Raw genomic sequence first — 27034 nt, 5'->3', positions numbered from 1 at the left:
TTTTCGTCTTGCGAAGCATCCCTATTAGCGGATTAGCGGCTATTAACGGCTTAGCGGCTTAGCGGCTATTAACGGCTTAGCGGCTTAGTGGCTATTAACGGCTTAGCGGCTTTAAGAAAAAGGAAACAAACTCGCAAGAACTCACAAGATGTTTCGTCTTGCGAAGCAAGCCCATAGGGAAATTCGTCTTGCGGAACGACTCAAAAAATGGAAAACTCTTTCGTCTTGCGCGTTTTTCGTCTTGCAAGGCATTCGTCTTGCGAGGTACCACTGTATACAAATATAATAATAATAATAATAATAATAATAATAATAATAGTGACATTAGAAGAGCTCTGCTGGATTGGACAGGTCACTTGATTTACCAAGCCAGCAGAACATCAATGAAAACATTGTATAACTCAATTTTCCCCAATTACTAATGAATAGTGAGAATCATTTTATTTTATATTTTAATTCTCTTTTAACGTTTGTTTGTTTGTTTGTTTGATTGTTTACTGGTATTTTAAATGAATAGGCTATATTTTTATATATGCTGGAAGCCACCCAGAGTGGCTGGGACAACCCAGTCAGATGGGCGGGGTACAAATAATAAATTATTATTATTAGACATTATTTCAAATCACTTGGAGGTCTTTTGTTCTAGTAAACAGTATGTAAATTATGATCATGTATTTAAAAGCATTTGTAAAACACTTAATATTTTAACTCTAAGAAGTATATGGCATAAAACCAAACAATATCATAAAAATAAAAAATACTACTTTTGCTGTGAGGATTGGGGTTACAGAAGCAGTTTCAGGAGTAATAATATTGTGCAGTTTTCTCCCAAACTTAGCTCTCCAGATGCTGTTGGATTACTACTTCCACCATCCCTCTCACAAGTCATGCAAACTGTATAAATCAGGTTCATTTTGAAATTATACATTTCCTATGAATTAATGAGGACAAATCTGCCCAGTTTACGGCTGCCATACATCTGGGACCTCCCGGACATTAAAAAAAAATTGTGGTTTTTTTTGTGAAAAATAAAAATAAAATAAAGCTCAACAATTTTGGGGTCTTCCTAAAAAAAAGTTTTTGAAATATGGAAACCCTAATTGTGACCTATCAGCGATCAATAGGGATAGTGGAGAATTTCATAATAATCAAATACGGATGCCAGGTCTGAAGCACTTCTCTAATTCGCCCATCAGCTGATTGGTTTCCATACACGTGCTAGAGATCTTAAAAAATACGGAATTAAAAGGGGGAGGTATCTGACAAAGCGTGTTCTCCTTCATGGAGAGCACGTGTTGCGGTGGGGGCCGCCAGGACACTCCAAAGTTGGGGGGCGGGCTAATTGATCGTTGGCCACTGATGCGATTGGGGCTTCCCTTGTTGTTGGGAAGAAGTTAATGTTGCCATTTATTGATTGACAGCCAGAAATAGTAAAACTCCTTGCACGAGGCTAGGGCTTCCTCTTTTCGCCCGTGCATTGGATTGCCCGTCCCCCCCCCTCCCTAGAATAGGGTTGTTCGCTTTGACCTTGCTATGCCTGTCATGGGGTCGTCTGCTTTGGAGCGGGGGCCTGGTAGGAATTTTGTCCATCTGGCTGATTGGCTGGGGCCATTTGGTTTTTGCCTACTGCGTAGCAAATCGTCACAACTTGTAAGGTTCGCGGTTAGGCATTGGTTTATGGTTTGGCTGGTTGAGGGGCATGGATTGGCTGTGCCTGCCCCTCTAATGCTGCTGCTGCAAGGGATTCTGTTAAAGGAATTGGGAGCTAACTATTGCTCGTCCACTCTGTCAAGGGGGCTCGGGCCATGGCAATGAGCTCCTGGTTGCATTTGGGGTGAGGGCAGGTTCCCTGCTCCGCATAACCCCCAAGTGTATTCCCCCATTGTGACTTTCGCATCGTGCGGAATGTCAGTCTGTCCCCCATGGTGGGGGCAGATAGTTGCAACCAATGCCTACGCAACCACTCACAAATTTGTATTTTAATAAAGTTGTGGCCAAAATTATGCCAAAAATCTTAAACAAAAATTTCTGTGTGATGTGTGAGTTATTGGGGTGGACCTGGGGACCTCGACACGCAAAATCAATTGCACTGTTTTCAAACCCAGGACATATTTAATTATTACTTCTTATGCAAATATTACCTTGTTGGTTGTCATTGTTTTAGAGTTACCTTCAGATCAGTTGTGCTGAAATGTGTATTCCACTGAACTCTGTTTTCCTGAGGTGATTGTGGTAACTCTTAACATTCATTGCTATGCTTCTTATCCTGTCTCTCTTTGTACATAGCTCTTCATTACATGATTTGTGCTTGATGGATGTTAAAGTAGCAATGTTTAATGCTAGCGGTTTATATATACATAAGCAAGTAATTTTTAAACAAAAGAACACTTCTCTGAGCTTCTCAGAGTCGCAATCTCATACATCGTTGTACAAAAGCTTTGTCAACTTCACTTTTGCAAAATACTAAGGAGAAATACAGCCAGCTCTGTTCACCAAGCCTCTACATCATTTCATTGTTTGGACGGCTGAAATATAATCACAACCATGTACTTCATGTATTTCCTTTTGTCATCATCGGCGAGCATCATCTTGTTCCAGACTCACACACATGCTATAATCCAAAAATATTGGTCAATTTTTAAAAAACAATAATTCTGATGTTCTCTCTGTATTTTGCAGCAATTGACTTTGCCAACTGTTCTTCTGCAGGTGGCCGTTCATGGCTTTGCAAAAAGAAGGGGAAGGGAGGGTGAGTAAGATGACTTAATTTGTTGCTGTGTTGCAATGGGATTTTTTTCCCCCATTGGGAATGTCTTGTTAATTATCTGTGTCACACACAGACAATGATTTTACTTTTTTTGTTTGTTTGTTTCCTACCCCAAGTAAATAAGGCTTTGGAGTGAAACTGCCTGGGGGCAATGGCTACTTGATGGTGGATAATCAATAACAGCAGCCATATTATAAATAGTGAAATACACACAGGCACAGGCACATGGAAAGCCATGACATAGGAAGTGATCACTCCACCATCAGCAGAATTGAAAACTACAATGTTCTTTTCGCAAACTGCCATAGTGGGCGAGATCATGCAAATTTAACAACAGTGGTCTGAGTCTGAGCACACAATCTAAAGATGAACAGGTACAGAATGGTGAACTAAATACCTAGCAATCACTACCCAACTGGAATGTTCACAAATGAAAACCATGGAAGGGGATAGCTAATAAAGACTTCTGATGTGTTTATTGTGCTCAGTCGTCAATGTTTCACAAAGACACCAACTTTCCTCCCCTCTTCCAGCCAATATACTTGGCCTCATTCGTGCGTGTTCTCAGAAAACCTGTCTTCCAATTAAGCTATTTAATGACCCAGCAGACTATCTGGAAGTCCTAAATATTAGCTGTGCCCTTGAGTTAACTTAATTACAAAAAAAAAAAGAGTCAAGGAAATTACTTTTGCTCAAAATCTCTTCCCTTGTTTTGAAGTTTGACTTTAAATGCAACTTTTTAAAGGTGGTTCAGGGGGAAGGGGAGAAGAAGAATGCAAAAAAAGTAAGATCTGGTATATCTGGCTGCCTTCCAACTCTGGAGTTCAGAACTAAATATTACTTATCAGAGGCATATTGGGGGGGGGGCAGTTTAAAAGGCACTTTAAGCAAATGGACTTGGCTTAACTATAGCTAGATTGGATTGTGAGTAGGCATTGGTGTTGAAAAAGCACAAATATTAGAATTAAAAATGGCTGCGTTTGCAGAGGCGGCATAATATATACCGTATTTTTCACTCTATAGGACGCACTTTTCCCCCTCCAAAAATGAAGGGAAATGTGTGTGAGTCCTATGGAGTGAATGCAGGCTTTCACTGAAGCTGCGCCAACTCCCGCTGCGCTTGCCGGGCTTCAGGCAGCCATCCGCAAGCCTTCTGAGCGCGGCGGGAGTTCCCGAAGGCTTGCAGCCTGAAGCCCAGTGAGCGCAGCGCCAACTCCCACTGCGCTCACTGGACTTCAGGCAGCTATCCGCAAGCCTTCCGAGCGTGGCGGGAGTTCCCGCTGCACTCGGATGGCTTGCGGATAGCTGCCTGTTCTGGGGGCTTAGGTCGGGGGAAGCTCGGGCTTCCCCGCCCATAGCCCCGCAAGCTCCGGGAGCGGCGGCAAGGTTGTGCGCAATCTTGCTGCTGCTCCTGGATCGGGGTGTGTGTGTGTGTAATTTTTTCCCCTCCCCCCCAAAAAACTAGGTGCGCCCTATGGAGCAAAAAATACGGTATTTATAAAATTTTGCATGGCATGGAGAAAATAGAGAAAAAGCTTTTCTTCCTCTCTCATAACACTGTAACTTGTGGCTAGTCAATGAAGATGACTACTGGAAGATTCAGTACAGTCAAAAGAAAATACTTCTTTGTACAGTGCATAGTTAAACTATGGAACTATGGGAGTCCACAGGAGGCAGTGACAGTCACCAACTTGGATGGTTTTAAAAGAGGATTAGACAAATTCATGGAGGAGAAGGCTATCAATAGCTACTGGCAATGATGGCCTCTGAATACCAGTTTCTTGGAACTGCAGTGTTCTTGTGCTTGGGTCCTGCTTGTGGGCTTCCCACAGACATCTGGTTGGTCACTGTGAGAACAGGATGCTGGATGAGTCTTGTCTTACGTCCTTAGTTATACTGTGTGCTAGCTATGTCCATAGGACAAAGCACAGCTCTCTATGTTTCTGGAGAAGCTGTGGTGCCTCAGTGTCAGATTGCAATTTGCTCCATATATTAGGGATGCAAAACCTTTTTCATTCCAAGGGCCACATTCCCTCCTGGACAGCCTTCTGAGGGCCACACGGCAGAAGTGGGTGGGACAAGGGGCAGAAGTGGGTGGGTAACAATGGATGCAAATTTTACCTTTGAGAAGTAGGCTAGTTTGTACACAAACACACACCCTATGACAACCATATGTCAGGAGTGCTTTGATGGTGTTTCCTGCTTGGCAGGGGGTTGGACTCGATGGCCCTTGTGGTCTCTTCCAACTCTATGATTCTATGATTCTATGATTCTATGACCCTTTCTATCCTCTATTCAGACAAGTAAGAGACACTCTCAGATGCCAAGGGCACATTGCAACTAGAAAAAAACAAACAAAAACATTTGGAATTTAAATCAGGGCCAATGAAGGGTGGGGGGAGGGAGTGTGGCTTGGATAGAGTACTGAAGGCCAGATGGAGGGGTCTGGAAGGCACTGTTCAAGCCTGAAGTTCCCAAAACTTGCCATAGTGCACTGCATATGAAACTTAGTAAGAACATACCACTGAACAAGTTCCTGTACTTATATGTTGTTCTTGTATTTACATGAAAAACAAAAAAAAAAAAGTGGGGGGAGAAGAAAAGTTCCAAAGATTAGTTTTCTGGAATTTTGACACATAAACCCCTTCATTCTATTACAATATTTGTTCTTATTTACAATATCACGGAGATAGATCTCGGACCATCAGTAAGAAAATGAAAGTAAATGGTTTTGTGACTAGGCCAATTAAGTGCAATTTGCATAGCGAAACATGCTTTGCAATTTGTGACGATAATTAGACCTCCCGGTGTTCTCAGGTTCCCTCCAGATGTGCCCCATCTGTACTAAATGAGGAAAAGAAAGGGGGGAAGTGCAGAACTTCTTCAGCTTGTTTTGAAGTTTCAAATAGCTAATGCTTTCCCAGCAAATTTATAGCAGCACCACTGCTATGCAATTTGGATAGTGTCATTAGAAACTTTATTAGTCGCAAGTCATTATTGCTACTTGGGACTATAAGAAGGGCTATTAAGAATGAATGACCACCCAGGATAGGAAGCAATCTAATAAGTGTAACATTTCTGATTACGTTATTCCCCACTGACAAAAAACTGGTATTTTCTCAATGGCTCACAACAGGTTTAATAGATACAGAGGAAAGACAGTTAGTGGGCAATAAAGTGTGAAGCAAAACATTAGCTTCAAATAAATAGCAGAATTCCTCATTCAGTTGTAATCGTCTTGGGTTTTTAAACAGCCAAGGATCCCCAGTCTATATTGTCATAACAGAGAAAGGTGTGATCAAACCCTAGGATCGGAGGCTCCCCTCCCCCCCACCTCTTCTCCAAACAAGTTGTTTATATAGCTAAAGTAGCTTAAAAAAAAAAGAAGAAGAAGCTTTTTCTCCCCTACAAAGAACATTTGTTTAAAAAGCAACAGACCTTGGAGAACATCCAGAAGGCAACCCATCTGCTTCTCCAGTATCAGAGGAGTTGCAGCTGCGAAACAGGATTCGTGAAGCTGGAGAAACCATAAAGTAGACTGATATTGAACAACCATGTTGGAACTGAAGCCAAGAACTGAACTTAAGACTGGAAAAATGAGAAACTGAGAGGAGTATAATTGACAGATTTATCCCTTCCCTAAGGGTGGACGACCTTTTTTTCCAGGCCAAGAACCACATTAACTTTTGGGCAACCTTCTAGAAGCCCGAAGTCAGAAGCAGGCACTGCTAGAGGCAAAAAGTGGATATGGTGAGAGGCAGATCAACAACAGTAAGATAGTTACCACACATGTTTATGCATCCATCTCTGCCCTCCATCCAGTACACCAGGCTTCCTCAAACTCAGCCCTCCAGATGTTTTTGGCCTACAACTCCCACAATCCCTAGCTAGCAAGACCAGTGGTCAGGGATGATGGGAATTGTAGTCTCAAAACATCTGGAGGGCCAAGTTTGAGGAAGCCTGCAGTACACCAAGAAGCAATATAGTGGTAAGGTAAAGGTAAAGGGGCCCCTGACCATTATGTCCAGTCATGGCCGACTCTGGGGTTGCGGCGCTCATCTCGCTTTATTGGCCGAGGGAGCCGGTGTACAGCTTCCAGGTCATGTGGCCAGCATGACTAAGCCTCTTCTGCTGAACCAGAGCAGCACACGGAAACACCATTTTTCTTCCCGCTGGAGCGGTACCTATTTATCTACTTGCTTTTGAACTGCTAGGTTGATAGGAGCAGGGACCGAGCAACGGGAACTCACCCCGTCACGGGGATTCGAACCGCCAACCTTCTGATTGGCAAGTCCTAGGCTCTGTGGTTTGACCCACAGCGCCACCTGTGTACCTTGGGTTAAAATTCGTTCTGGAGGTCCGTACTTAACCTGAAACAGTTCTTAACCTGAGGTACCACTTTAGCTAATGGGGCCTCCCGCTGTCGCCCCGCCACCGCCGCACGATTTCTGTTGTAATCCTGAAGCAAAGTTCTTAACCCAAGGTACTATTTCTGGGTTAGCGGAGTCTGTAACCTGAAGCGTCTGTAACCCAAGCTACCACTGTATTAGCATCCAAGTACATTTTCCAGCAAGGCAAAAACACTCAAGGACTGTGCAAATTATGGGTGTGGTTCAGTTATGTGTGTGGATTGGGAGGACTTGCAAAAGCTATAGAGAGAGACCTGGAGGTTCTTATTTGCTCCCCAGCCCTGAGGTTCCCTATCCTCGGCTATGTGCTGCCTCTAGTAGGAGAGTAGTGTCTCTGAATGCCAGTAGCTGTGGATCACAACAGGGAGAGGGCTGTTGTGTTCATGTCCTACTTGTTGGCTCTCTCATTGGCCACTGTGAGGGCAGAATATGTGTCTTTGGGCAGAATATGTGAGGGCAGAATATGAGGGACTAGATGTGTCTTTGATCAAATCCAGCAGGGTTTTTCTTTTGTTGTTAAACTTGTGTACACATGTGTACACAAACAAAAATAAATTGTTTGGTTGGGGAAATTCATTGCAAAGTTTAGAGGAGTGCAAATTCTGAAGGACAATTGTGTTTCAGTTCACATTTTGGTTTGAGTTGTAAAGATTAGAATTGGGTTTTTACCGTAAATTAAAAATTAAAATGAAATGAAATGCCTTTCTAGCTCCATTCTCAGAAAGATCCCTATTCTTAGCAAAGGCTTGAGAACCAAAACCACATGGCACCTCCTAGAAGGGAAGAATGAGCTGTGAGCCAGTGTGCCCAAGTGTCAGACTGCGAGCAGAAAGTTTTCGGTTTAAAGCTGCACTGAGACATAGTAATCAGCCACAGATAAAGTCAGGCAGTTTTCCAACCTAGCCCAGTATTGTCTGCACTGACTGGCAGGGGCTATCCAGGGTTTTAAAGAAGTGTCTCTCCCAGCCCTACCTGGAGATGTCACAGATTTACTCTTGGACTTTCTGCATGGAAAGCGGATGCTCTACTACTGAGTCATGGCCCTTCTCCTTCCTCCATCATAAAGAGCAGTTCCCATCACCTCCTACCTGAGCTCCTTCAAACAGGAGATGCAACCAAGAATTGAACTTGGCACATTCAGTATGCAAAACATGTGCATTGCTATTGGGGCATTGACATTGTCACAATAATCCCAACTTGCTTTGCAGGGCTGTTGTAGGAGCAAAGTGCCCATGAGGGGCAGAAACCTTGTACCGATGCCCTGAGCTCCTTGGAGGAAAGGCAATATCTTTTTCTATCGTCTTGAAAATCAGGCTTGAAGGTGTGCATCTCTGAATAGGGATCAATGGGGCAGTCTACTGCCTGCCTGTGTTACTGCTGCATTCATTCATAAGTCTGCTCCATTCCATTTCCCCATCTATCTATTTTCCACTTGGAAATTCATATTTAAGTGAGTATTTAAGTACATATTTTAATGCACTTTAAAAATCATTTCTAAATGTATTTTATTCTAAAATACACATTTGCAAACAGATTTGGGTATTTATTTGTTATTTGAGAACTGGACCCCCAAAAGCGAGAGAATGCATTTTTCTGGGTGGTAATACAAATCTGATCAGCTCCAAGCCATTATTCTCTCTTGTTTTTAACTGTTTTTCTTTGAAGTGAGTTCTTCATTGTTTCATTGTTTCTTGCTTCTTGTTTTCTTATTTGCTTCATGCTTTGTAGCATGTCATGGTATCTGTTGCAAATGATCTGCGGACCATACATATAATCAATAACATACAAATAAAATTATAATCCATGTGGGCTTGAATTCCTCAAAAATAAGAACATATTTTGCATTTTTATGTTGTGAACTGTCCTGTGATCTTTAGATGAAGGGCAGTATACAAACTTAATAAATAAATACCCCCCCCATAAACTTAATAGATAAATAAATAAATAAATCCCCCATGAACTCCAAACCGGCCAGAAACAGAAATGATCAAGGATGGAAGATTCCTTCCCCCGCCAACTGACTTTGCCAGCGTAAGCTGAAGTTGCTACAGGTGGAATTAGGTAAATTGGCAATCTTCTCTGGGCCAGAATAACCTCTTGGAAAGTGATCTCGATTTGCTTCATTACAACACCTGCTTGCAATAAGATGGGATCTTATCTATTTCTGTAATAAAATGCCATGGTAGAACTGTGTCCTTAATTATCCTACTAAATAATGGGACGCATTTAAAGCCTTTCCACTCCATCTCCCACCACTCATTAGTGTCCTTTATGAGTTATTTGTCTCAACGTTATTGCATTTTCATTTAATTTTTTTTCCTAAGGAAAAAAAAATTAGGTTCAAATGCAAATTCATTCTGGTACACATATAAAATGAATACATAATTAATGGTTCTGTTTCAGACATTTTAATCACCCAAAATATGCTAAGTGCTTCTCAGAACAATCGTAAGGCAAGTAAGCTAAATATCTGTGTTGAGATTCAGTTTATATTGTGAGTTTACAGGGGGTCAGATGCCAAGTTATGATCAACTGCAGTGTAACCTGGGGAAATATATCATGTAACAATGCAGTATGCTTCTGGATGCAATACTAAGCACTCTTACTAGTGAGTAAGTCTCATTTAACTCAGTAGGGCATACTTTGGAGAAAATGATGAGGGTCACAAGGCTCTGACATATGGAGGATAAGCTTGGAATGTACGTTTTGGGTGTTGTCTCCACAGTGTCTTAAGAGGCAACTGGCTAATTCAAACAGGAGCAAGTGATATAACGCTGATAAAGGATCTTTGAGGTCTATGATGTTGGGCATGCCCTGTAGTGGCTTCCTTTCTGATCAGAAATTATTGTTCATATTAATTTATTTAGGAAAATCCTTGCTATTTGTAGATGTTCACACTTTTTAATGTCATATTCCTTTGTGGAGGGACTAGCAGGTGGGGCTATTGGTTCGTTGTGTTTTGGTTCTTGTTTTTATTATGTACTTTGTAGTTTTATTCTGTATTTTATATTGTGAACTGCCCTGAGATATTCGGATGAAGGGCGGTATACAAAATTAACAAAAACATCATCAACAACAACGGATCCCGCAAGCCCTTCTGGTTGCAAGCATAAAAACCCACCATCCATTACTCAATGGTCTGAAGATCTTACTGCAGTTTCTACATCTGAATACTTTATCAGTGTCATAAGTCTTTTGAGTCAATGAGACGCATGCAAATAATAATGGGAGAGGATTAGGTAACAACTATTTCAAAGCCCTCTGTCTCCAAGCGTGTGCTAAACTGCAAACCTATGAGCTAAACTCTAATGCCGATCATAAGCCCTTCTGGGGTAGTAATTGCATCTGTCTGATTTTGGGTAAGGAACTAGCACTCTACTAACATGAAATCAATGTTGCATAATTGGTGTGGTGATTAATGATGTCATGGTAAATATGCTGTCATGCAGAGTGAAGAGATGACCTTCTATTTGGGTTTTTATATATCTCCATAGCTGAAGACACTTGCTGAATAGCATTACAAAGGCATTTCAAAGAGCCCACCAGTGAAAGAGAAAGAAGAGTCACTTGCCCAGGCAGGTACATTATGTGACCCATGAGATCAACAAAATAACCAGACTGTATAACTGAGATGGGATAAAATCAGGCCAAATCTTTATTGAGAGCAGCAGACAGGGCAAAGGTTGGCATGGCATTGGATCCCAGGATCAAATCATCATTCCACAAGCCCCATGTTGATGGAATGGATCATTTCCGCCCTCATACAAACAATGTTCTTCTGCATAACCAAGAAAAGCCATAATTTTACTGAGGGAAAGGCGAAAAAGAACCCAACAAAGTGCCAATCGGGTTGAGAGGGGGGGGGAGGGAATCATTTCTGGCCCTGTCAACCAATGACCTAAAATTGCTCAGTTAAGTCTCTAGCCCAAGGGCAGGTGGGAAGCTCTCAAAGCAAAATGGCTGTGAGCCCAAGTGGGAGCAGCCTTATACAGGCTTCCCCTCTCCTCTTCAGCAAGGGCTCATGGGACAGCTTTTTCCCATCACACAGAAGATACAGTCATACCTTGGGATAAATACGCTTCAGGTTGGGCGCTTTTGAGTTGCGCTCCATGGCGGCCCAGAAGTAACAAAGCGTGTTACTTCCAGGTTTCGCCGCGCGCGCATGCGCAGGCAGTCAAAATGTGCGGAAGCGGCGAGACGCAACCAGCACATGCGCAGACGTGCTGTTGCGTCTTACATTCTGTTGGGGATGCGAACGGGGCTCCAGAACGGATCCTGTTCACATCCCAAGGTACCACTATACTGGGCAAAACCTTGCCCAGTATTTTGCTGCAATCTATGGGTCACAGTGTCGCCGGGCAAAGGCATCCTGTGCTTATTGGACATGAAACAGGCTTCTATGCAAGCTGTTTTTTGAACATTCATCCTGATGTGTTTTCACAAGTTTGATGAGCAATTGCTATCCCACACATTCCAGGGCATCTGGATGAACAATTGAAGGAGCAATTGAAACAAAGTGCAATTTGGGGGAGAGGTGGAAGCAGGTTAGTTGTTGAAGAGTACTGACAGACCCTCCAAGTGTCCCAATTTTCCAGGGACAGTCCTGGAATTACAGAAGCCATCCTGGTTTCTGATTTGATCCCAGAATGTCCTGCTTTTCCTTTTTCCTCAATGCCTTGGAGAACAAACAAATGATCTGTATGTAGGTGCAAAAACAGATTCCTGTTTATCCTGAAAATAAAATACCTGCACTAAATGAAGGAAATGGTGAAGCTGGCATATGAAGCCCTTCCTATAATTTTGAAGCAAAAGGTCACCAATCCACTTTAAATTATTTCATCACAATGCTGCAGCAATCAGCCATTTCTTAGGAAAAGCAGGGAGTGTTGTTTCCTTTATTGTAAATGGAACCTTACACTGTCTCTTCAGAAGTAAGTCCCACTGTATTCAATGCAGCTTACTCCCAGGTTAACTGGGTAAAGACAAGACAGCCTTACACTGTAATCCTAAGTATTTTTACTCAGAACTAAGTCCCACTGAGTTCAGCAGGATTTACTCTCTCGTATGTTCCTGATCTGGGACGTGGGTGGTGCTGTGGGTTAAATCACAGAGCCAAAGACCTGCCGATCAGAAGGTCAGTGGTTCAAATCCCTGCGATGGGGTAAGCTCCCATTACTCGGTCCCTGCTCCTGCCAACCTAGCAGTTCGAAAGCATGTCAAAGTGCAAGTAGATAAATAGGTACCACTCCGGCGGGAAGGTAAACTGTGTTTCCGTGTGCTGCTCTGGTTCGCCAGAAGCGGCTTAGTCATGCTGGCCACATGATCCGTAAGCTGTACGCCGGCTCCCTCGGCCAATAAAACAAGATGAGCGCTGCAACCCCAGAGTAGGGCACGACTGGACCTAATGGTCAGGGGTCCCTTTACCTTTACCTTTTATGTTCCTGATCATTCTCACATTTTCTATTATTATTATTATTATTATTATTATTATTATTATTATTAATTTCACATTTTCCCAATAGGGACTCAAAGCAGCTTATTGCTAAATTTTTATTTCATTCTATTTATCTGTGGAAGGTGTACATGATCCCTGCCCTTACACATTTTTTTTTCTTTACAACAATCTTGTGAGGTTGTTGAGATGGAGAGGTTGTCATTGGCTCAAGGTGACCAATGTTGATGTGTATATGACTTCTATGTGTGCAGTGAGATCAAGCGCGGGAGAAACTTCCTGATGCAGAAGAGGATGTCCCTGTTTTCATGTCGGAAGGAAATGTTGGAGGGAATGCACTGAATCAGCATTAATTGTGCAATCTGAATTTGCTGGTATGTGATTGAATCCCTGAGATTGGGGGCAGGTGGGGTTACTACACAATTCTGCCACTGCTCAATATATTACAATTGAAAAGAGGAGAAAGTCTCAAGAGCCAATAATTTAGAAGCTTTATTATTTATTTATTTATTGTTTGTTTGTTTGTTTGTTTAAATCTTTGTCCCCAAAGGAGCAAAAAGTGGCTAACAATAAGTGATGAAGCAACAAGAACTTAAAAAAAAAAAATCCTAATACACTTTCAGACTGGGAAAGATCTCAATTTAAAAGGCTAGTTGGAAGAGGAAGGTCTCCTGTAGGCATTGAAAAGAAAACAGAAGCCATATACACATCAACAGAAGTCATATACACATCAACATAAGGTGTGAGATGATCTTTCAGGTATATTTCAAGTTTAACCCAGATTGGAAACTCTCCAACTGGGGGGGGGGGGAGCCAGTTGTTAGAGCCATCAAGCAGGGAAGGAAGTTTAGATTTCACTGGTAAGCACTGCTTGAGAGCACATAGTGATGCCACTGCAACAGCCTTAGGATCTACAGTTGTAAACTACTTCTAGAAGCACTGCTTAGTTACAGTGGTATTAGATGATTCATAGAGATGTTGGAGAATTCTGATAAAAGCCTCAATTGGCAGGTTCATGTACACATGGGTACAGAATGGCAGAAAGGGGAAATGGAAAATAGAGTCTGAAATCTGCAAAATTCAAGAGCTACAGCTTGTGACCTTTTTATTATGCAAAACTCAAATGTATGTAAGCTAAGTCTTTACAGTGCAGCAGCATCGAGCACAGACGTAGACCTGAATATATCACAAAGATCACTGTGTTTCCTATATTATTATTATTTATTAAATTTCTATAACACCTGAGGATCACAGGATGCTCTACAATATGAAAACTAAAACACACATAACATGAACCCTAGAACTGTTTTGGAAAGTGGTTTGTTAAAGCAGGTGATGGATGATGTATCTCCATGTATATACAGTTGGGAGCAGAAAATGATCTGAGTCAGGTTTTGCATTCATTCATCCAGCAAGGAAGTTATTTGTTCCTTGCAAACTTTCATTATCACAGTAGAACAAAGGAGGGGGGGGCAGAAAGAGACAATAATTAAAGCCCTCAAAGAGCCATATACTAAGGCTTAATGTCAAATGTGCAGTATCCTAAAGTACAAGATACCCAAGCTAAAGCAATAAAATGAATTCTGCATTTCTAATAGTTTTATTTATTTTGTTTATATTTAATACAAAGCAGGAAAGGAATCCTGGTCTCCGTACATCAAAAAGATGCGACATGTTAGCAAAACCGTGGTGCAAAAAAAGAGCCATAAACAATGCTTTTAATTCCAGGAGCGCTATATTATGGATAAACAAAAGCACAAAAATGAGGCGATAAAAATAAAGGGGAATCCAGTCCATCAAAGCAAATGTGCTAAGAGTATGGCACTGTAAAATCATCCTGATGAAGGACCCATTTCAGACGCTCGCTAACTGAATCAATGGCTCCATATTTATTTTATTTAATGAGCGGCCTTCCACTAAAGGAAGCTTCACATTTCATTTAGCCAAGGGCTGATTCTCACAATGCAGGATTCTGCCTCCTCCTCTCCAGCACTTAGCGTAAGAGGAGACCCTGCTGTTTCAGGCCAAAAGTCTATCTAGCCCTAGCATTCTACCCACATTGGCTAGCCACACATCTATGGGAAGATCGCAAGCAGAAATGGAGGGGGATAGCTCTGTCCCACATTTATGCCCTGTTGGTCCACAAAAGTCTACTTCCTCTGAAAAATACAGGTTGCATACAGTCACCACAGCTAATTTTCTTTATGGCTTTGTGATTTTTTTTTAAAAAAATAATACAAGTTAAAAAGAGTAGAACATCGACTGCTGCATTGTTCTCAAGTCTCCTCCCACTCGAGAGAGGAAAAAAGCAAGAACTAGAAACCTACTTTAGGCAATAGGAAGGGGCAGAGGATTAATGAAGGATAAGGCTAGCAAAGGCTACTAGTCACAATGGCTATGTTCTACCTCCACTGTCAGAGGAATTTCCACTTTCTGGAAATCTCAAGTTCAGAGAGCTGCTCTTTTGCTTGAATCCTTCTTGTGAGCTTCCCATATGCATCTGGTTGGCCACTGTGAGAACAGGAAGCTGGACTAGATGGGCAATTGGCCTCATCCACCAGGACTCTTCTTGTGTTTTTATGGTCTTATGAAGCATTTCTGATGCTTCCTGCCATCCCAGGAACTGATTTCAGGAGTGGGATGGAGACAGTGCTTAAGAAGGGAATAGCAGGTGTTAAGTCCAGAAGAAAGCACAGTCTGAACTGGAGAAAAGAAACAGAAGGGAAATGTTCATAGAATTGCCCCTTTAGGTGTCACCAGGGAGGGGGCACAGATTTGCATAAAGTTTGCATTTGCCTATTTATACATAGCGGTGGAAATAAATAGGGTAAATAAAAGTCATTTCTCTCATTTAAATATAAATAACAGAAACACACTATAACTCACCATAGTGAGGATGGCTGTGACTAGGTGTCTTGTGTGCCTACAGAGTCTATTACTCAGGTGCCAACCATTGATGGGTCACTTCAAGACCCTCCCTTGTTCTCTCCTCTTAGGGTTCTATATCTCTGGACCAGGCAGTCTTTCAACTAGAGGACATTTTCAAATGAAGAACTGTCCTCTGTAAAGTTCTGTCCCCGAATTGTTAAAAGCTGCACTACCTAGCCCTGTGTACACACAGAAATAAGTCCCATTTTGTTCAATAAGGCTCCTAAGGAAGTGACAAGAAGATTGCAGCCCAAACTTCTGTGGTATAAAACACTGCATATCTGAGGACATCTCTTCATCACTGCTATTATATTCAAATTAATGAAAACCACTCTTGGATGACAAAAATGCAGGCAATCTCAACTTGGGGATTTGTTCCAAGCATTCAGAAACTTGATTTCTATTGTGACACAGGTCGAGCAGTCAGGCAAATTCAGGATGAATGAGGCTTGTTGCTATGTTGATGAGGAGGAGACGGAATGATTCACAATGTACTATGACCTTCCAACCACCACTCTCCTACTCCCTGTGAAAACTAGAATGTTAAGCCATCATCATTGTATTCACATTCTCTCAAGATTCGCTGAAGAGATTTTTATACCCATACACTTCAGAGCTCAGTCACGCAGCTAACACTTGAAGTAACCACGACGCCCTGGTACAAAGGCAAGTGTCGAAACATACTGGCATGAACAGTGATTTACTGAGAATCAAAAATCTAGAGCTCCGCAGACAGATAAGGATGAGTGGAGCTGTTTGGTTCCACTTCTGAAAGCTTTGCTGGAGCCAGGAATGTATACTTTCCACTCTGACAGTACTTCAGAATAGCTTGCAGAATTAAAGTGCTTTCTACAACCCACCATTACAGATATGAGGAGATGAGGATGGATGAATCTGTCAATTTCAGATTCTCTTAGTTAAGCATTTATCCCATCTTATATTCAGCTGGCCACATTTCTGCATCAGTGTGTGACTTTAAAAAAGAAAACTCGTGAAAATTCTTCAGTATCTTAGTGGGTGCTTTTTATACATAATTTTGCATGCAACTGTCTCCCTCATAGTTTCTCATATGAAACTCTCATATGGGTATCTCCATCATATAATGTTTTGGATGTTTGTCTTAATTAATATGCACATTGTTATGCACACTTTCCCCTAATATGCACACTTTTTTTAAGTGAAAGAACAGCATCACCAAATTAAGAAAAGTGTGAATTTTAAAGAACAGCTGAATTTCAGTTTCCATATTATTTTAAGAGACAAACCAGTTACATCGATCTGCATTATAACTGAAGCCAAACCAAACTTCTCTTACTTGTTCTCCCACTCTCCCATGCAAACATGGGGGGTCTGTGGTGTGGTTTATTTGTTTTTTAAAAAACAATAATTGTCATGCTCCTGTCCCAAGACACTTACACTTGAGAGTAAGGAAGAGACCTCTCTATACAGGCTGAACAAAAAGCACAGGATCCAAGTTTGATTCCAAGGCACACGCACAAGACAAGAGACTCAGAATTGAACAAAATAATAATAATAATAATAATTTATTATTTATACCCCGCCCATCTGGCTGGGCCTCCCCAGCCACTCTGGGCGGCTTCCATAAAAACCAAAAATACAGTAAAATATCACACGTTAAAAACTTCCCTAAACAGGGCTGCCTTAAGATGTCTTCTGAATGTCAGGTAGTTGTTTATTGCTTTGACATCTGCTGGAAGGGCGTTCCACAGGGTGGGCGCCACTACCGAGAAGGCCCTCTGCCTGGTTCCCTGTAGCTTTGCTTCTCGCAATGAGGGAACCGCCAGAAGGCCCTCGGCGCTGGACCTCAGCGTCCGGGCAGAATGATGGGGGTGGAGACGCTCCTTCAGGTATACTGGACCGAGGCCGTTTAGGGCTTTAAAGGTCAGCACCAACACTTTGAATTGTGCTCGGAAACGTACTGGGAGCCAATGTAGGTTTTTCAAGACCGGTGTTATGTGGTCTCGGCGGCCGCCCCCAGTCACCAGTCTAGCTGCCGCGTTCTGGATTAGTTGTAGTTTCCGAGTCACCTTCAAAGGTAGCCCCACGTAGAGTGCATTGCAGTAGTCCAAGCGGGAGATAACCAGAGCATGCACCACTCTGGTGAGACAGTCCGCAGGCAGATAGGGTCTCAGCCTACGTACCAGATGGAGCTGGTAAACAGCTGCCCTGGACACAGATTTGACCTGTGCCTCCATGGACAGCTGTTGAGTCCAAAATGACTCCCAGGCTGCGCACCTGGTCCTTCAGGGGCACAGTTACCCCATTCAGGACCAGGGAATCCTCCACACCTGCCCGCATCCTGTCCCCCCAAAACAGTACTTCTGTCTTGTCAGGATTCAACCTCAATCCATTAGCCGCCATCCATCCCCCAACCGCCTCCAGACACTCACACAGGACCTTCACCGCCTTCACTGGTTCTGATTTAAAAGAGAGGTAGAGCTGGGTATCATCCGCATACTGATGAACACCCAGCCCAAACCTCCTGATGATCTCTCCCAGCGGCTGCATGTAAATGTTGAAAAGCATGGGGGAGAGGACAGAACCCTGAGGCACCCCACAAGTGAGAGCCCAGGGGTCTGAACACTCATCCCCCACCACCACTTTCTGAACACGGCCCAGGAGGAAGGAGCGGAACCACTGTATGACAGTGCCCCCAGCTCCCAGCCCCTCAAGACGGTCCAGAAGGATGTTATGGTCGATGGTATCAAACGCCGCTGAGAGATCCAGCAGAACTAGGAAACAACTCTCACCTTTGTCCCTAGCCCGCCGGAGATCATCAACCAGTGCGACCAAGGCAGTTTCAGTCCCATGATGAGGCCTGAATCCCGACTGGAATGGATCCAAATGGTCCGCTTCTTCCAGGCGTGCCTGGAGTTGTTCGGCAACCACTCGCTCAATCACCTTGCCCAAGAATGGAAGATTTGAGACTGGGCGATAGTTGGCCATCATGGCCGCATCTAAAGATGGTTTTTTAAGAAGCGGTTTAATAACCGCCTCTTTCAGCGGGTCTGGGAAGGCTCCCTCACGGAGGGAAGCATTCACCACCCCACGAAGCCCATCGCCCAGTCCTTCCCGGCTAGCTTTTATAAGCCAGGATGGGCAAGGATCCAGGAGACAGGTGGTTGGTTTCACTCGTCCAAGCAGCCTGTCCACATCCTCGGAGGTAACAGATTGGAACTGATCCCACTCAACTTGACTAGACAGAACTCTAGCACTCTCCCGCCCCGGCTCTGCTCCCACGGTGGAGTCTACTTCTTCCCGAATCTGAGCGATTTTATCTGCAAAAAACTTTGCAAAATCATTGCAGGAGAACATGTGGCCCGTACTGGGCCCTGATGTTGCAGGTTGTTCCGCTAAATTGTGAACCACCTGCAAAAGTCTCCTGCTGCTGTTTTCTGCAGATGCAATAGAGGCGGTGAAGAAATTCTTCTTCGCCGTCGCTATCGCCACTTGGTAGGCTCGACGTTGAGCTCTAACCTGTGTCCGGTCAGATTCGGAATGAGTTATCTGCCACCGGCGCTCTAGCCGTCTCAACAATTGTTTCATTGCCCTCAGCTCTGTGGAAAACCACGGGGCTGTCCGGGCTCCATGCAATCGGAGAGGGCGCTTCACAGCCAAACAGTCAATAGCCCTGGTTAACTCCGCATTCCAGCGGGCCACCAAGGAATCGGCTGAAAGGCCATCAACATGGGATAAAGCATCCCCTACTCTCTGGAAACCATTTGGATCCATTAAGTGGTGGGGGCGGACCATCCGAATTGGTCCCACCTCCCTGCAGAGGGGGTGGGTCGCAGAGAAGTCCAGTTGCACCAGGAAGTGATCTGACCATGGCACTTCTTTCGTTTCGCTTTTACTTAGTGTCAGATCACCAACATCCATAGAGGTAAACACCAGGTCCAAGGCATGTCCACGGCTATGGGTTGGGCCAGACTTATTCAGGGACAGCCCCATGGAGGCCATGCTTTCCACGAAGTCCCGAGCGGCCCCTTGTAAAGTCGTGTCGGCATGGATGTTAAAATCCCCTAGGACGACCAAGCTTGGTGTCTCCAGGAGAACATCCGCCACAACCTGAAGCAGCTCGGGCAGGGAATCCTTGGTGCAGCGGGGAGGTCGGTACACCAAAAGGAATCCTGTACTGCCCCTATTGCCCAACTTCCAGAACATGCACTCGGAAAACTGGGTCTTCCCAATAGGACGCCTGGTGCAAACTAATGACTTCCTAAAAATCACTGCAACCCCCCTCCCCGCCCACATGAATATGTCCCAACAGTTGTCACGTCCGTCCCATCAAGCTTTTTAAAGATGGGGTGGGGTAGCCTCACTCACAAGACTCCCTCACCTTATGAGACTGCCACTCATGCAAACACAATCTCTGCCTAGGTGGGTGCATTTGATCAGAGGCAGATTTTGGTCTTTCAAATTTCAGCAGTGCCCTGTGTGAGGCCAAAATTTGGTACTCCATTGCTTCTCACCTTCTGTTCCACTCAGTTCACTACATCATAGCTGTGATGCCCTGCAGAACTCCCTAGATCAACAACTGGTGTGGCAGAACTGCTTGCACTACCCTAAATGCACCACTTACAGAGGTGATGCCTGGTTCTCAACAACAACCACCTGTCTTGCCTTCATGATTCCAGCTCTGCCCCACTTCCTTTTTCCCAGCCCCTCTCACTGGCTGCTCAAAGCCCTCTCCGCACTCCAAGAGGCTCTGAAGTCCACAGGAGTGGCAGTACGGCAAGCCAAAAGATCTATAATCTCGGGGGGGGGGGACATCCTTCTCCACAGCTGCCAGCCCTCAAGGCCTCTTGACTTCTGTCTCGCTCTTCTGTCTGGGGCTAATATACTACTATGTGAGATGCTGATGGAACTGAGGAGCCCATTACTTTTCAGCCTTAACAAAGGCCCCCAATCACAAAGAATTCTGGAAACTGTGGTTTGTTAATGGTGGGATAGGTTACCAGGATTCTCCATGACTGTTAAAGAGGTATAATAGTGCTTTAAACATATGGTGTGGGTGTGACCTAAGAATGCATGGGAAGCTATGAACTGGGCTGGCCTATTTTAGACAGACCTTAATAAAACGGATTTTCGGTGTCAAGAAAAGGAAGCAAATGTTTAGGCATTTCCATTGTTGCAGTTTTATTTTTTACAGTCTGTGAGGGGAAGGTGTGTTTGTAGGGTTTTCTGCCTCAGCTGCCCAAATAAATTGGCCAGCTTTGATTTTTGGAAGTGGTGGTGTCGTTTGCTGCCTAATTGTGGGGATTTTCATTGCAATTTCATGTGAGAAAATTTGGGGTGGTATGCAGCTCTTTCCCACCATTTTAAATCAGCATGATATTTAAAATTTAGAATGATACACATGGTATTTGGATCAAAAGGCCACTGTTTCATAACAGGCAATGCAGTGTAAAAGGAACCTTAGGCTCCAGGGTAGAAGTACTAGCATTATAATCACAAAAAACTAATACAAAAATCCTCACGTCTGAATAAACTCTTCCACTTGCCCAAAGTGTCTAGTTGTGGAAACATTACAGCAAGTATGGCCAATGTTCTGGAATTCTTTCTGGCTCAACAAGGTCAATAGGTTTGCAGCCTGGATTATTTTAGAGACAGAATCTTCCCCATCCCTTTCCACACCTAGGAGAGTGTGCTTGTGCATGACTAGAGTTAGTAAAGAAACAGAACAAGGGGGAATTACTTAGCAGCAGAGAAGAGGTGGATTCTACACACATATAAAAATGTTCTGAAAATGCTGTTTTAAAAAGTGTTCTCTCTCTCTCTCTATATATATATAAATAAAAATTTCCATAAGGTTCACCATCGTCATCTAGTGTCACATTGTATATTGCACTTAAAACACACTTAAAACGTTTTATTTGCAGCTGTACAGCTGAGTCCAGAGACTAATTAAGTCTCTGATAATCCAGGAAAGAAGTTTTATGGGGTGGGGAAAACACATGAACAGCTCTCGCTGCAAAGATGTCTGCTTTCTTAAAACTTACGACAGCTGAACCAATAGCCTTCACTTCACCTTTCCAGTTTTGCTGAGCTGGACGATGCTTTATTGGCCATTGCATTTGAGATAAAGCATTTCCTCCTCTCCTCTCTGGTTGTTAATCCTGTCAAACCATCATGGTCATTAATTTCCATCATCTGGGCAAACCGTTTGTTTCTCCAACATGGCAATAGACTACAGGGTCTCTTCTGACACCATTAATTGTTTATAGTGCATATGGCAAGACACAGTGCCTCCGAACTATATTGTTGCATGCCTCCCCCCAAATCTCTGAGTTGTGCAAGATCCCAGGTGTTCCAGGTGCTTGTTCAGGGTTTGTATTTCCTTTGGAAATGAGACACAGAAGAGGCTGTGGTGTCTTTATGATAGATGGTTTATCTACACATATATACAACCTTAGCCTATGAAGGAGCAGTTCAGAGCATTAACACCCAAGAAGGCCTTCCTTCCTTCATAGCCGCAATCTTTGATTCAAATGGGAATCAAACAGCGCTCTGACTCTGTCTTCTAAGTTTGCTGCTTGATTCTAGTTCACATCACTCCAACTCTCACTCCTGCCATTTTGTCTTCTAACTACCTGTGAGTTGAGGTAGGAGACCCCATCCATTTATGGTCTTGCCCAGAATCCCTTCCTTTGTTCCCTTAATGGCCCATCACCCAGACTCTCAGCTGAGCGGGAAGCTAGCCTAGTTTGTATTTTAACACTTGCTGGATCCTGGCATTATTAGGGTCTCAACATATAGCCAACTCCTCACCCAAAAAATACATTATAACAATATTAACTGCCTGTATAAAAGCAGCAGCAGCAACCACATTGATTTAGATAAGAGATTTTTCAACCTGGGAAACTGAGCATCGCATGCCAGTGTGGATGGAGCCAAAGGCAAAAGTGGGTTGAACAACCAACATAAATTTTACCTTTGTACAGCAAGGCAGTTTCTACACAACCAGCCAGCCAGCCTTTTCTATCCTCCATCAGGCAGGGAAGAGTTCAAGACGAAAAGACTTAAACATGCTCAGTATTTTTCCTCATCACCTTCTTGCAAAAATACAAATATCAAAACAGACCAGATTAAGAAACAATTCAACGTCATAGTATTAGTGGGCATGAAATTGGAAATTTTGAAATTAACTACATTGCTCTTTTTTACATGGTTCTTTATATATAGATATAGATATAGATATAGATATAGATATAGATATAGATATAGATATAGATATAGATATAGATATAGATATAGATATAGATATAGATATAGATATAGATATAGATAGATATAGATATAGATATATAAAGAACCATGTAAAAATATATTAGATTAGTTTAGATTGCCATGCTTCTTTCCCTTCCAAATGGCTTCTAGATTTTCTCTGCCCCCCAGTTCACTCAAGTTTCAGGAAGGAAAAAAAAATGGAATTTAGAATGCAAAGATTTGACAAAAGGGGTCTGACATGTTATTCCCACTAGCAGGGGCACCAAGTTGCCTCCCCCACATTGAGGGGACATGGTCATGTGACTCGTCATGTGATGTGCCACATGACACCACTCAGTGAGTGCTGGGCAGGGGTGGCAAGCGTACTTGTTTGGCCCCACCCCCACCTGGTTTCTAGGCTGCCAGGCAGAGGCTGGGAAGAGCAAAAACGAAGATCGCCTTCCCTATTCACAGCCCCTGCCTGGCTCCCAGGCTCCCAGGTGGCCAGGATTGGTGTGTGTGATTAGTTCAGAATCTTATTTCCTTGTATTGCTCTTACTGGCTGCTAGCCTGCCCTTTACTGTTCAGTCCCAGGGCAGGTTATATACAGCTCAATATAATATGTAGATTGTTCTTTACCTACCTATCTAATGATTTGCCAACCTGATGCCCTTCAGACATACTAGACTCTTGGGCTAATAGGAGCTGCATCCCAAAAAGAATCTGGAGAGTGCTGGGTTGTTGAAGACTGCTTTACAATAAACAGAAGGATAACAGGGAATGGATCTGCAGACTGTGATGCTTCATATCTTTGGGTTTCATTTTAATATAAAAAATTGACATGGAAGGAATGTGGGTTGCAGGCAGAGAGAAAGGTTGAGGGACACCTGGATTTTTGGAAGATGTTCCCAGCATAAGGGGCTGCAAGGGAGAATGGGTCTTGGAGTCTTAGAGTCTTAGCGCTTACATAGCAGGGAATAATAGATGGATGTAGCAGTATTTTAGCCTAGTGCCTCTGTTGATTAGGCTCTGTCATATCAAGGAAACTGGGCAGTAGTAAGTAGCCAGTCTCAGTTGTTCTTGGCAGCCCTCCTGACTATCTAAGGAACAGAAGTCTGATGTTGTGACACATTCAAGTGACCAGGGAAAGGTTTTTCTGCAACAGCTACAACAGCAGCCTTCGTACTATCCTATCTAATGCTGAAGGTGATGATACCTGAGCATAGTTATTAGATCACAGCTCTGTCCTCTGAGGCTAGAAGATAAACTCAAATCACGGTTGAGCTCATATCGTTGAAAACTGCTTAGATATATAGGAGAAGACAGAGGCGCACAAGAACATTGTCATATGCATTGCCACCACAGTGCAGAATCCATAAGTATTCTAAGGTACACTTTTAAAAAGTTTATCTGCATTAGATGTAAGCGAAAAGACTGTAGCATACATTATAGATAGAAAAGTGACAAAATCCGATAGGGCTCATTTTTACACCTGTCTCATGTAGCAAAATGCCTGATTTGCAGACACCCTCATTACTTCAGTATGACAAAATAGCACAGATCAAACACTTCAAAGCATCACAGAAATAACACACTTGGAGGAAAGTTACCTACTTTTTATCTCTTTTGCTAGAACTTTGCAAAAAGGAAAGAAAAAAAACCATGAAAAAAGCCCACCCTGCTCATTTGCGATGGAATTATTTGTGCCTGTTGCTGTGTGTGACAGATTTCTGCAAATGTAAGTTGAAACAGGTGGGGAGAAAGCAACCATTGGCAAATAGAAAATTCTAGAAAACATTAAATGAAATGGCCCCCCAAATTTCATCATCCACTAGTTTTTTGAAGAACACATGGGAGCAGAGGCCCCAAAGCTTGCTTTACTTGGCACTTCCCAGTTTTGTTTTGTATCACATTAGATTGTGAGTATTTGAGCATGGACTCTATTATAGTTTAGTCTATGTACAATCCTTTTAAAAAATGCAGGTGCTTTGTAAGTGTTAAATAACAACAAAAGCAGCAGTCATAATAGTGTCCTGATCCAAAGTCAATTCATTCTGATATAAGCCTATGCTGTTTGATGTGATCTATTCCCAGGTCCACACAGGACTGAATGGCAAGTTTCACTCAAAGTCCCGAGATCACAGACCAGCTGAAGTGTCAAACCAAATACTGTGCTCTAGTGCATATCATTTCCATATATTTCATCCTCACTCACAAAGCAAAATAAGTAAATGTAGGTTTTTGTTTTGTTTTGTTTTTAAAAAATCAAATGAACAAATAAATCAATAAAATACTAGCGTGGTGTTATGACCTGGTCTCTGAACTGCAATTTCTCTCTAAAATTCCTGCTTCTGCTCTACCTTGAAGTTAAAGGGGGCCTTTATCCAGCTCCATCCTCTATGTATTAGCTTCACAACTGTAATACCAGAAGAGCAAAACTGACCTACTTTATGGGGTAGTTGGAAAGTCCAACGATCAATGATGGCTTGTGATGTGGGACAGAAGTGGTGGTGTCCTCCTGGCTGTGCAAAAATCATCAGGATGGGGACAGAAAGAGGTGCGGAAGCTCCAGGCTGCAGTAGCAGGCTTGCAAGTGTGTGTGTGTGTGTGTGTGTGTGTGTGCGCGCGCGCACCTGTGGGGCTCTAGACACTAGATCACATTAAGCTTTACCACTGATGTCTTGCCCTTGTTCATACCCATGCTAATAAGTGCAGTGCTACTGGGAGAAAGCCACTTCCGAGCAGGAGAGGAGGTGGGGTTGCGAGCCCCACGCCCTCTCCACGTGTGCGGGGGCTGACTCACAGCCCCTGCGAGACTGAGGGAATCCTCAGGCGCGTCATCTCCTTGGCCAGCCAATCAACTGGCCAGGGAGGCGTGGCCCGGGCTATTTAGGGCCTGCGCGGCTGAGGCTTTCCCTCTCTTCTTCGCGCCAGCTGCTCTGGTTTCCCGCCCGCCCTTAGGTTTGGCGCTCTGACATTGCTATGGACTTTGGTTGGTCGCCGTCAAGGGGCCTGGTAGGAATTTTTCCACTTGGCAAATTGGCACCAGCCATTTGGGTTTTTTGCCTACCTCGTAACAAATCGTCACAACTTCTTCAGCATTGGCGGTTAGGCATCGGTCAGGGTATTGTTATGCAGATGCGGGGGAGGAAGCGCCATCACCTTCCCCCAAATCGAAGGGTAGTCCGGTAAAGGATTCCGGGGGGCGTTGCCCTGTCCGAAGCCTATGGAGGTGTGGGCCTAAGGCACGCCCCCGAGCAGTGACCCCACGGGAGCTCCTAGCTAATGTACATCAGCAGGACTCCCCCTACTGGCGGTTAACCCTTGCCGATCTTTAAGCAATCAGGCTGAAGCCGGTTAGTCGATAGGACCAATGCCTAAGCCAATACCGCTCAATTCCTGCAATCAATAAAGTTGTGGCCTTTTTCACCCATTAACCTTAAATGCTGTGTCTTGTGTCTTTATTTTCCAAGGGGGGAGGCAGGACTCGCCACGCAAAACCACTGTCCTCTCCATCTAATCCATCCATGTCAAACAGATAAAACTCTTAACAGCACAGTCCTATGTGTTTTTACTTGGGTGTAAGTCCCACTGTGCTTAACAGGACCTTCCCCCTTAAGTGTGGTTAGGTACTATCTAAACTGCTAAGCATAATTGTTTATTTTTTTTCTGTTTGGGTTAAATTGTTAAATTGTTATAACTTCAATAAGATCTCTTTTTAAAAAGTTTAATTTACCAGATGTATGAAGAATTCTAAGTGAATTTTGTATTTGTACCTGCACATTGCAATCCCATCAGATTCAATAGGATGGTTCAAGAAAGCAGCACTGGGGTGTGGGGGTGTGGAGATGACTTTATAATAAATTATAATAGAATAGAGATGTGTGAATAAATAACCTTGAAAGTGTCCCTTTACAAACAGTAAATCTCTGCACTTAAAAAAAAAAAAGAATGCTACAATTTGACCTGTAATTCCAATAATGAATACACAACCGAGATACAATCTACACTGAGATAAAGAAACACAGCTTAGTCTCGACACAACAGGGCATGCCAATCAATTGCTATTGATTGTTCTTGATCCTACAAAGGATAAAGACGTCATCTCTAGTATTTCCAAATTTGTCAGGCACAAAAAATATACCAGATCTAAAATGAATTATACATTTAAATTATGAGAAACTAAGGCTGTGCAAATACTACTTACCTGGTCTGGCTTCTCAGTGGGGAGCGGGGAGGCATCCTGAA

The 27034-nt window shown here is 43.3% G+C and overlaps 2 long non-coding RNA genes across 3 annotated transcripts in view; one reads left to right on the top strand and one right to left on the bottom strand.

The window, feature by feature from the left end:
* The window catches only part of LOC309334101, a 552008-nt gene that overhangs the window by 281299 nt on the left and 243675 nt on the right, over window positions 1-27034 (top strand). The gene's annotated exons all lie outside the window — the stretch shown is intronic.
* LOC309334078 lies at window positions 8619-25178 on the bottom strand. 2 transcript variants are annotated; one of them, XR_014152845.1, is made up of 3 exons: window positions 22512-22747; window positions 21580-21696; window positions 8619-8931 (listed from the first exon to the last, which is right to left on the bottom strand). It is a non-coding gene; the product is annotated as an uncharacterized lncRNA (long non-coding RNA). The 2 variants fall into 2 exon arrangements; XR_014152844.1 differs by lacking the exon at window positions 8619-8931 and adding an exon at window positions 24003-25178 and having other exon boundaries at window positions 21403-21696; window positions 22512-22632.

Source organism: Podarcis erhardii, assembly GCF_964252035.2.
Source record: "Podarcis erhardii genome assembly, chromosome: Z".
Taxonomy (NCBI): domain Eukaryota; kingdom Metazoa; phylum Chordata; class Lepidosauria; order Squamata; family Lacertidae; genus Podarcis; species Podarcis erhardii.
This window is presented reverse-complemented; position numbering and strand designations above follow the sequence as displayed.